Source organism: Cololabis saira, chromosome 24 (assembly GCF_033807715.1).
Source record: "Cololabis saira isolate AMF1-May2022 chromosome 24, fColSai1.1, whole genome shotgun sequence".
In the NCBI taxonomy this organism is placed as follows: Eukaryota; Metazoa; Chordata; class Actinopteri; order Beloniformes; family Belonidae; genus Cololabis; species Cololabis saira.
The window spans coordinates 25,880,745-25,891,659 of record NC_084610.1 but is presented as its reverse complement, the minus strand read 5'-3'; the positions used below and the strand labels follow the sequence as shown (position 1 = coordinate 25,891,659).

The 10,915-nt window shown below is 38.3% G+C and overlaps 1 long non-coding RNA gene across 1 annotated transcript in view; it reads right to left on the bottom strand.

Annotated features, from left to right (window-relative positions):
• Nucleotides 1-6,517, bottom strand: part of LOC133425411 (uncharacterized) — a 9,890-nt gene extending 3,373 nt beyond the window's left edge. The window contains exon 1 of the long non-coding RNA XR_009770968.1: nucleotides 6,469-6,517. This is a non-coding gene — a long non-coding RNA (uncharacterized LOC133425411). The remainder of the gene's footprint in view (nucleotides 1-6,468) is intronic.
• Between the last annotated feature and the right edge of the window lie 4,398 nt (nucleotides 6,518-10,915).

Sequence of the window (10,915 nt, the reverse complement as noted above, 5' to 3'; positions counted from 1 at the left end):
AGTAGTATCAGTAGTAGTAGTAGTAGTAGTAAATATAATCTTGGACCAACAACAGGTCAGAGCCCGGTAAAAGTAGTAGTAGTAGTAGTAGTAGTAGTAGTAGTAGTAGTAGTAGTAGTAATGGCAGTAGTAGTAGTAGCAGTAGTAGTAGTAGTAGCTGTAGTAGTAGTAGTATCTGAAGCAGCAGTAGTAGTAGTAGTAGTAGTAGTAGTAGTAGCACTAGTAGTAGTAGTAGTAGTATTAGAAGCAGTAGTAGTAGTAGCAGTACTAGTAGTAGTAGTAGTAGTAGTTGTAGTAGTAGTAGCAGTAGTAGTAGTAGTAGTAGTAGTAGTAGTAGCAGTAGTAGTAGAAGCAGTAGTAGTAATAGTAGTAGTAGTAGTAGTATTAGAAGCAGTAGTAGTATTAGCAGTAGTAGTAGTAATAGTAGTAGTAATGACAGTAGTAGTATTAGTAGTAGTAGTAGCAGTAGTAGTAATAGTAGTAGTAGTAGTACTAAATATAACCTCCGATCAACAACAGGTCAGAGCCCAGGAATAGTAGTAGTAGTAGTAGTAGTAGTAGTAGTAGTAGTAGTAGTAGTTGTAGTAATGTGATCAAACCGTAGCTCGTAGCAGAAAAACTAAAACATTGTGAGAGACACAGAAGCCGGCAGATTCTGACAATCTTAATTTTATTCAGATATTCCTTAAAATGAGTGAGTAAGCTCAGTGCAAAGACAGAGTGAGATTCTTTTGAAGAAAATGTATGATTATATTAGAGTGAATGGGGACTGAGTCAGGTAGTGGCGCCCCTCTAGCCTCCCTTTTTACGGTTTGGCCATGAGCTCGAGTTACAAATAAAAATTTGGGTTATTTTTTACTGTTTCCCACACTATCAACCGACATTCCGCACTCTAGGTTTGACGAAAAAGTAATTTCCAGTCCTTGCTTGTGTGCTCATATCTTGAAAAGTGTACATCTTTAGAAAAAACTGTTTGGTGTTTTGGAGAGAAGAGAGATTTTCCTCCGTTTTGAAGTTTGAATCACATTTCTACATGCAAGTATGAGAAAGCTAGGTGACTCAGAAAAAAGGTGATTTGTTTTTTACCTCCTCCCATCCACAGTAGCCTTTTGTGGCATTCTGCGCCACACACATACATGGGAAAATCTCCCCATTACTTTGGAAATCTGGAAATGCAAAAACTATTTGTGCGATCACTCTGGGACTGTAGTTAAATTCAGGGCCTACAACTTTCTAAGTCAGTTCAGGATTTTCCCAGTAACAGTGTGTGAGTGGGGGGACCCCAAATTTCTCCCAATGCGTTCCGGAGGGCCCAAAAAGCGCAAGTTTTTGCACGTTGCGCAAAAACATGCCCACCAATCGCTAACAAAAGTCATACCACTCAATTCCCGATTAGGTCTCACGTTTCTACGTTTTTACTTTTTGCGTTTTCTCAAAGCTGCGGGACTAGTTACGCGCCGAATATACGGAAAGTTATAGCATTTACTGGGGGTTATTTTGTGTGTGTGTGTGTGTGTGTGTGTGCGTGCGTGCGTGCGTGCGTGCGTGCGTGCGTGCGTGCGTGCGTGCGTGCGTGCGTGCGTGCGTGCGTGCGTGCGTGCGTGCGTGCGTGCGTGCGTGCGTGTGTGAGGGGGGGTATTTACTTCAAAAGTTATAGCATTTACTGGGGTGTATTTACTGTTTTTGTGTGTTTGCCAGAGGCACTCCTCCTCCATTGCTATGGCATAGCTGTGGAGGAGGAGTGCCTCTTGGCGCAGCCGTGGCACTAACTAGAAAAATTTCCTCGCAGAAATTTCGAGCGTGCCACAGGGGGCTGCTGCCCATTTGTGTACATTGCTGCATTTTTCAGCTTCGCCCTGAGGCACTCCTCTCATTGCTATGGCATAGCTATGGAGGAGGAGTGCCTCTGGCGCAGCCGTGGCACTAATAACAGTAGTAGTAGTAGTAGTAGTAATAACAGTAGTAGTAGTATTAGTAATAAAAGTAGTAGTAGTAGTAGTAATAGTAGTAGTAGTAGTAGTAGTAGTAGTAGTAGTAGTAGTAGTAGTACTGACAGTAATAGCAGTAAATCTTAGTGAATATCAGTAAAAGTCGTTAACTCCTGGCTCAGATGTTCCCTAAATGTTATAAAGTAACCAAACACAGCATTTATCACCTGCACGACTAACTACAACATAACACGTGTTTTTTATTGCTGTTTTTCAACGTTCGCTGCTAGGGGTGTAGGGTTGCCACCCGTCCCGTAAAATACGGAATTGTCCTTTATTTAAGAAAAAAATGTTGCGTCCCGTCTTTAACTAATACGGGATGCGATTTGTCCCGTATCTTCATTAACGCCCCATACACACGTCTGTCACACACACATCAACACTAAATTTATCAATAATGAACAAAATAAAACACAGGAAACATTAAGGCCAGCAAAATCTTTGTGGCGAGAGAACAGTACCTGCTGCGTCTGTGCCCAGATCTTTCTATGTGTGTGACAGACAGCAGGGAGGACTCGGGCTTCACCTCCAGGTAGGACTTGGTAATTGGGAATTAAAATTTGCGTTCCACAGGCCCGGTTCTACCAGGGTGCATCAGCATTGCACCCTCAGTTTATGTGTCTGCATGCTCAGTTGAAAAGACGAAAAGAAAACTGACAAATGCGCATGCGTTAAGCCTGATTTATGGTTCTGCGTTAAACCGGCGGTGTAGCCTACGGCGAAGGGTACGTGGCGACGCGCACCGCACGTTCGCGTCCCTGTGTATCCTACGCCGTAGGCTCTGCGTTGGTGTAACGCGGAACCATAAATCCGCCAGTGTCCGTCACTCATCTGCTTCCAGTGCGCAGTTTCCTGCACCAGCAAGATGCTGCTCTCTGCTGCTTCGTTAACACAAAGTAACATGGATATTCTGCTCTCTGCTGCTCCGTTAACAAAATGACGATGGATATTCAGAAGTGGTTCAAACACAACGACGCAAGCAAGTTTACAGGACTGTCTCAGAAAATTTGAATATTGTGATGAAGTCCTTTATTTTTCTGTAATGCAATTAAAAAAAAACAAAAATGCCATACATTCTGGTTTCATTACAAATCAACTGAAATATTGCAAGCCTTTTATTATTTTAATATTGCTGATTATGGTTTACAGTTTAAGATTAAGATTCCCAAAATATTCAAATTTTTTGAGATAGGATATTTGAGTTTTCTGAAGCTGTAAGCCATGATCAGCAATATTAAAATAATAAAAGGCTTGCAATATTTCAGTTGATTTTTAATGAATCCAGAATGCATGACATTTTTGCATTACAGAAAATAAAGGACTTTATCACAATATTCCAATTTTCTGAGACAGTCCTGTACATTTATGGTTGTATTTATTTTTATGGCTATGTTTTATTTTCTGTTGCTAGATTGTCTGATGGGTGAGGTAGCCCAGACTTAATGTAGCATTTTCTTTGTTCTGCAGCGATATTGCTGCAAAAATGCACTTGAAAGACACTTTAAATATTATTGTTTGACTGGTATCATTCCACTTGAAATGACTGTCATGTTTAGTGATGGTTTTGAGCTGTATAGATAAAATTAGTTTGAATTTCTATGTTTTATCATAAGAAACAACTGTTGCTAGATTGTCTGATGGGTGAAGTAGCCCAGACTAAATGTAGCATTTTCTTTGTTCTGCAGCAATATTGCTGCAATAAAGCATTTGAAATACACTTTAAATATTCTTAATTTGCTATTATCATTCCGCTTGAAATTATGGGAAAATGCATAATTTAGTGTTGAATAAGGTGCCAGGCATGTGCACCCCCTCTGATCTGAGATGCAGCGTAGTCATCATTTTATAGAACTGGCCCTGTGTAACCCAAGGTTGGCCTGGTGAGCAGTGAGCAGGTGAAAGCAGGTGAAAACATTTGCCAATCAGTGTGTGTGTGTATATATCCGGGTCAGCCTGGGGTCACTTCCTCTTCCTGCATCCACTTGGTGATCAACACTGGGCTGGTGCAACGTGGGCAGACGGCGACCTTAATAGCACCTTGAAGGCACTTTAAAATGCTAAATATGCAGCTATCAGCGGTGAGCTACTTCTCTTATTTTTTGACTCTAAGTCATACAATGTCTTGTTGCGCTGAACTCAAGCTTTTAAAGGTGCTAACGACTCGCTAACGACCTGCTAGCATACACAGTTGGCAGTTAGCATTAGCATATGGAAGCTCATTGAAAAGATTTCATTATTTGATTTTGAGTTGTAATTTGATTTGGCTTTATATTCTAGCCCTGAACGACTGAAGGTTTGTTCTTTTGTTTGTGAATTGTGTTTTGTGGCACTTTTTTTTTTGGTTAACTTTTGGCTTTATTTAAAGCCATTGTAACAGCACTTATAGTGGTTTTACCTATGACATTTGGGTAAATGTTGATGCCATTTTTTTTTGAGAATTTAAGATAAAAAAATGTTGTACAACTAATGAATTTTGATTTAAGAGATATTGATTGCTCTTTTCTGACCTGTTTCAGGTCAGGTTTTTTTTTAGTTTAAACCTTTTGGATTTGGACAAAGAATCCCCCTACGATCTTTACGAACTACCTTGGACTCAGTGAAACCTCCACAACTGGTGGTAGGATCAACCTTTTTTTTTTTTTGAACTGGATGAAGATTACTCTTGTTCCTTGATTCCCTGGACAAAAGGACTGGAAAAGAAAACGAACTCTAAGGAAGAGAACGTTCCAATCTCAGGCATTGAGATTTGTGTGTTTACTTTGATTTTGTTTTATTTTGTGAATTTCAAATACAAATCATTATTTTCAAACTTAAGTTGTGTGTGTGGTTTTCATAAAAATTGGACTCCTCATTGAACCTTCGTTACACCTGCAATACGGACATATATTATGCTCTTATTTATTGATGTTATAATATACAGGTGAATGTCGGAAAATGTGAATATATTGCAAAATGTCATTCGTAGTAAAGTCCACTAAAGGTGAAACAAATATATTATTTCCCACTACATTCAAAGTGAAATATTTCAAGTCTTTATTTGTTATAATTTTGGTCATTATGGCTCAGTTTATGAAAACCCCAAATAAAAATTAATTGGATAATAATTTATGAAATCAATAAACAATTCCATCATCAAAATTATAACAAATATTTAACATAGGTTTAATGTTTAAATGTTCAACATATCTTGCTTTGCATGTAATAAGACAAGGTAATATATTAGTTTCACCTTTTAAGTTGAATTATTGAAATAAATTAACTTTTACACCATATTCTAGTTGAATTATTGAAATAAATTAACTTTTACACCATATTCTAGTTGAATTATTGAAATAAATTAACTTTTACACCATATTCTTCACCTGTATTTATATTCTACATCTGGGCTGATGTGGACGTACATAGCATAGGAAGCTATTTCAGTTGCTAGTATGGTTGTCTGTCTGTACAGTCATGCAAGTTCAATGCTAATAAAGCACTTTAAATCAAAGCATTTTGTTTTTCATATAAAATAAACACATTTTTATGCAGTTTAGAAGTTTTGGGGCTTTTTTTGGCTCCTGCGCTGCTGAAATCAGGGCGTTCCTTATTTCTGAAAGGTGGCAACCCTATAGGGGTGTAACGATACACTAATCTCATGATAACGATACGATATTATAGCAGTATTTTTTTAACAACTTTGAATGAGGAACATATGACTGGAAAAAAAAATATTTTATTTGAAAGACACAAAATACAAAACAATGCTGTGCGTTTGCCCTATTGTTCCAGTTTGTAATGCTTTATAACTGTTTAAGTTTTAAAGAGAAAGCCAGGCCAACCATTTTCCACAAACTGAACTAAAAGTAAATGTCAGGTTTGCATTATGCATCTTCAGTTTCATACAAGTACAAATATTTAGACACCAACTGAATAGTTTCTCTCATGTATGATTTAACTTTTTTCTTTTACAGAAAATTAACAACTAAAATTAAATAAATAAAAGTAAATAAATACATTTTTACATCATAAAAAATATTGATTCATGCTCACCTTATAAGTGTAGGAGGAGATTTATTTTTGTTAAGGTTATTTTATAAATCTATTCTTTATATTGTGATGTAAGTCAGGGACTATAATGACACTAGTCAGTTTATCTGTAGTGATTAGTCTGTTTTAGATTGGGCGGAGTGATACGCCACAGTACGGCACTAGGTGCTGTGTTGATGTTCTAAAATCCTACACTGTTGAGGGACATTAAAGTACACTGGAACTCAGCAGAAGTTGTCCCCGTGTTTATCCTACTCACCACCCCAAAAAGGTTTAATTTAATAAGGTAAGGCTTAACTCTACACCAGACTTACATCAGTAAAAGTTCAGAGCTCAAAACCCTGCAAGAGTCCCGTGATCGGACCCGCTCTGGAGCTCCTTAATGTCTCCAACAGCTGGAAACAGCTGGAAACAGCTGCTCAGCTGCTCTAGAGGAGGATAAACACCTTACCTTCAGTTGGTGGACAGAATCCTCTTGAGACCCGGGACAGACCCGTTTCCTGCCCTGATTAAACCCTTTACAGCAGCTGAATAGCTTCAGTGTGAAATAAACCAACCTGAGTTTCCTGAAGGAGACGCTCCATCTGACCCTTGAACGCAGACTGACACTATCTAGATCTGTTTCCAGATAAGCTCCTCCCTTTACTTTTTCCTGTTCTTAGCTCCTAATTTATTCCTGCTGGACGTGGATGAACTCAGCAAAACAATCCCTGGAAAGACCAAAAGAAGAAGTGTGACAGCGAGCGAAAAAACTACATAATCAAAGTTTGTTCCTTTACTTTATAATGAGCGGTGACCCTGGAAACCATAAATGAGCCGTAAAAGGGTTGGTCCGGGTGAGTGACAGCAAACAGCTCCGTTTACAGGAAATCACACGTGTCCTTATCAGAGTAGAAGGTAATTGCATGAAGGAGGTACCAAAGATAAAACTCTGACCCTTGACCACCAAGTCAGGACAATCCGTTCACGTCTAAATCCACACACACTCAAGTAGTAATGTTTGATACCTCCGACTTCCTTTCCGATATTGAGTAAAATGTGCCTGATAAATCTATTATAGATGGCTTTAGAATGAAAGACAAGTCACTTATTTAGCCATTTATTTTAAAAGGTAGCAGCCTCAATCACAATATAGATGACATATCACAACTAAAAAAAGTTTGAAAAATGTGTTTCCATTACTAAAAAAAGATCCTTAAGAAAATAAAACCATTAAAGAGAATAAACAAAAATAAGAACTACTATAAAAGTGAAAAAAGTAGTTCCTACCAGCAGCGTGTCATTTAGACTAAATCTGTTAGGCTCGAGGGAAGGAGGGCAGACCCAAATGCAGGACGACACAAGCAAGGTTCAGATATAACAAAGTTTATTAACAAAAAGTGGTCCACAGGAGGGAAAAAAGACCAACACAAAATCACAACTACGGGAAAACAAAGCGAAGTCCGGAAAACCCACGACCGGAAAGTCCAACAAAAGGCGCAGACCAGAGGGAAACTCACGGCTGGAAAAAGTAATCCAAAGAGCAGGGTAAAATCCAAAAGGACCCAGGAAGGGAAGGTCCACGAACGGGAAAATAGGGAAGTCCAGGAATCCGGGCAGAGGACGGGGCTCTGAGCTGGAGAATCATCCGACACCACAGCTTGTGGGAGGCAGGTTTAAGAGCAGGCTGGGTGACGAGGCTGAACGGTGTCAGGTGTGGAGAAGGTGATTAGGATCAGCTGCTCCGGCCAAGCCTGACCAGGCTTTGGCCTCTGGAGGAGGAAGGGTGTGCCAAACCTTAACAAAATCTGAATAGTTTAGGTTCTTTCGACCTGTTAATGATAAACATTACCACAAATGACTGAAGTATCAAACATATCGATATTTTCATTTGGAGCATTTTTAATACAGAAGGATAAGACTCCTTAAAACCCCCTCAGGTCAGGTATTTGCAGAAAACCGGGACCGGTTGAGTTTTAGTTTAGTTCCTGCGGAGCTGCTGCTCCATAACGCCCTCTGGTGGAGAAACGGCACAAGCCATCCCAGGTCCCAACAGAACCCAGTAAAACTAACGGAAACCCCGACACCACCAGTCAGGTGGTGTCAACGGAACCCCCCCAATTTTTGTACATTTTCTTGAACTATTGGATATTTGGACTTTGTTTGAGTTCCTCACTTAGGTTGTTCCATAGCTTGACACCGGTAATAGATATACAGAAACTTCTCAAGGTTGTTCGTATGTTTAAGATTTTGAAGTTATGTTTCCCTCTTAACTGATATTCTCCCTCCCGATTCCTAAATACATTTTGGATATTTTCTCGAAATTGTCTGTTTTTTGCTTTGTACATGATTATTGCTGTTTGGTAAGATATGATGTCAGTTGACTTTCAGTAGTTTTGATTGTATAAAAAGTGGATTTGTGTGTTCCAAGTAGTTGACCTTATGAATAGTCCTTATTGCTCTTTTCTGCAGGATGGTAAGTGACTGTAATAAAGTTTTGTAATTATTCCCCCAAATCTCAGCACAGTAATGTAAATATGGCAAGACCAGTGAACAGTAAAGTGTGCGAAGTGAATTGTGATCCAGTAGTTTTGCTTTGTGTATGACTGCAATGCTTTTTGAAACTTTGGACTGTAAATGTTTAATGTGTGGTTTCCAACTCAGTCTGTCATCTACTGTAACCCCAAGAAATTTGTTTTCGTGCACCCTTTCAATTTCAATCCCATCTATTTCTATTTGCACCTTTGTGTTTACTGTGCATTTGCTAAATAACATAAACTTGGTCTTACTTACATTTAATGATAATTTATTCCAGTCAAACCATATTTTTAGTTTTTTCATTTCCTTGTTTATAACTGTTTCCACTTGTTTAATGTTTTCACCTGGAAAAAAAAATAATATCCGCGAAATTGACCAATTTTAACCACCTAGATACTTTACAAATGTAATTAATATACAGGATAAACAATTTGGGGCCCAATACTGACCCCTGGGGGACACCACAAACAATGTCCAAATATCCAGAGCAGTTATTACCCAACTTTACAAACTGTTGCCGTCCTTTCAAATAACTTTTTACCCAGTCTAATACCAGTCCCCTTATCCCATATTTTTCCAGTTTATTGAATAGTATGTTATGGTTAATTGTAGCAAATGCTTTTTTGAGATCAATGAATACTCCTATTGCATGTTTTTTGTCATCTATTGCATCTGTGATTCCCTCGATTGATTCCATTATTGCCTGTGATGTTGATCTGTTAACCCTAAACCCATACTGGCTCTCCGAAAATAATTTGTGTTTTTCCAAAAATGCATCCATTCTATTGTTGAAAAGCTTTTCCAATATTTTTGAGAGTTGTGGCAGTATTGAGACAGGTCTGTAGTTTGTAAAGTTGTGTTTGCCCCCAGTTTTATACAGCGGAATGACCGTAGAAATTTTCATCTGGTTTGGAAATGTACCGGTTAGAAAAGACAACTTGCAGATGTTTGCTAGTGGCTTCGATACCCCCTCAATGACGTATTTAACTGATGACATATCAATGCCATTGTAGTCTGTAGATGTTTTATTTTTACATGTTTTTACTATGTTGACAATTTCGTTTTCCTCAACTGCTTTCAGAAACATTGAGTGGGGATTCCTTTCTATTAGGTAATTCATGTAGTCTCCCTCTGGCCCTGGATTTGGGATGTTTTTTGCTAGCTCAGGACCCACATTTACAAAAAACTGATTAAAACTGCTTACCACCTCATCCATATTATAATTTTCAGTGTCATTTATAACAAAGTATTTAGGTAAATTGTTTTGTTTAGCACCATCTCTAATAATATTGTTTCGTATATTCCATATCCCCTTAATATTGTTTTTATTATCCTCTAATTTCTTTTTATAATATTCTTTTTTGCTTAATCTTATAATATTAGTTAACTTAATCTTATATCTTTTATATTTACCTTCTGCATCTTCTGTTCTCTGCTTTATGACGTTCCTGTAGAGTAAGCTTTTCTTTTTACAGGCCTTTCCTTTTGGAATAACCTTGTTAACAATCTTTTTTTTGCAATTAACATTTTATTGAATTTTAACATTTAATATTGACACATACAAAAACACACAAAAAACACAGAACTGGACACACAGTTGTACATATTATACAAAATCAGAGTCAGGAAAATCGACTAGGATGAAACAAAATACAGGAATTACAAACCGCATTATTTTGGGCAAGAGAATATGTCAAAGGTCAGAGTAACAATGTTTTAACATCCTCTGCAGCTTTTTTCCACATCTCCAATGTTTGTTGCTTGGAGTTATTGATGCGAGCTGACGACCACTCCAGATAGATCCAGTAGGGCTCGTAGCCAGTACTTGATTGATAACTAGTGCGGTGGAATCCACCTTAAAGCTATCATTGTCTTCACTGCGGTCGTGCCAGCTAGCCAGAGTTTACGCTCCGCCTCACCGATCTTAAATCTGGAGTCATCGTTTAAAAGGAGAAAAGCTGGTTCTAGCGGGAGTTTTCTCGCTATCAGACCAGATTCCTTATCCACTACTTAAACCCAGAACCTTTGCACATCTGGACATTCCCACAAGACATTAATGTAGCCATAACACCTTGATTACAGAACGTACAGTCAGGGTTGGTAGCCAGACCCGTCATATTTCATATACCATCTTTTACGTGGTGTTAAGTCCTGGGAAAGATTTTGTAATGGATTAATTGGTGATTTGGGTTTTTAGATGATTGAAAGACATTTTCCCACACCGTATCCCAATTGATTGACTCAGTTCCTGGGTGTTTATTTGCCTCCCAAGATCTGCACTCAGGTGATCCTGTAGGAACGTATGATTGTTATAAATATAAGAGACTGTTTTCCTTCGGGGAGATTTTTCTATCAGTGATACTAAGGGGTGAGTCCTCAAT